Below are 567 nucleotides of genomic sequence, written 5' to 3' on the forward strand. Positions count from 1 at the left end.
AAGGTGGGTTGTATTTTATCCGTTGTCCAGATATAAGATTTCTACCAAGCGATACAGATTTTTTTTTTCTTCTTTTTTTCTCCTCTTTACGGAGGCTGTTTACGACGTTTGTGCCACTGGAAATTAGAAACCATAGATAGCTTGTTGACTTTTCGAGAGAATGTGGACTCGTTCGTTCCTATCTTTTAATGGATTTTGTCGTGGAATAAAGACCTTTTGTCATAATCTGTCTTCTTTAGGAGAGATATATGTAAGCTATTTGCCTGCTTATGTTGATTAATGAACTATTCGTAAATTGAACACGTTTAGTAAAACATAAAATAATTGTTTTTCTTTCACTAAAACAAACACGCAAGTATCAAATATGCAAATGGATTAATATTTCTTTATGGCCGGCATGCAAATTAAATGGAGCGCAAATTATAATAAGTACAAAATTGCTCAGACTTTTTATCGCCTGAACAAAGACACTGGTAATGATAAATGAGTTTGAATCTGCTCACATCTAATTATTATAATTACTATTTCATCAATGACCTTCTTCCACGCAAACACATATACTGAATT

The 567-nt window shown here is 32.6% G+C and overlaps 1 protein-coding gene and 1 long non-coding RNA gene across 2 annotated transcripts in view; one reads left to right on the forward strand and one right to left on the reverse strand.

Moving 5' to 3' along the window:
- LOC119589226 overlaps nt 1-567 on the reverse strand; it is a gene marked incomplete at its 5' end in the record, with an annotated part of 73080 nt that overhangs the window by 58281 nt on the left and 14232 nt on the right.
- Nucleotides 1-567, forward strand: part of LOC119589227 — a 46602-nt gene that overhangs the window by 343 nt on the left and 45692 nt on the right. The window lies entirely within an intron of this gene.

This window comes from Penaeus monodon, chromosome 25, assembly GCF_015228065.2.
Source record: "Penaeus monodon isolate SGIC_2016 chromosome 25, NSTDA_Pmon_1, whole genome shotgun sequence".
NCBI classification, from domain to species: Eukaryota; Metazoa; Arthropoda; class Malacostraca; order Decapoda; family Penaeidae; genus Penaeus; species Penaeus monodon.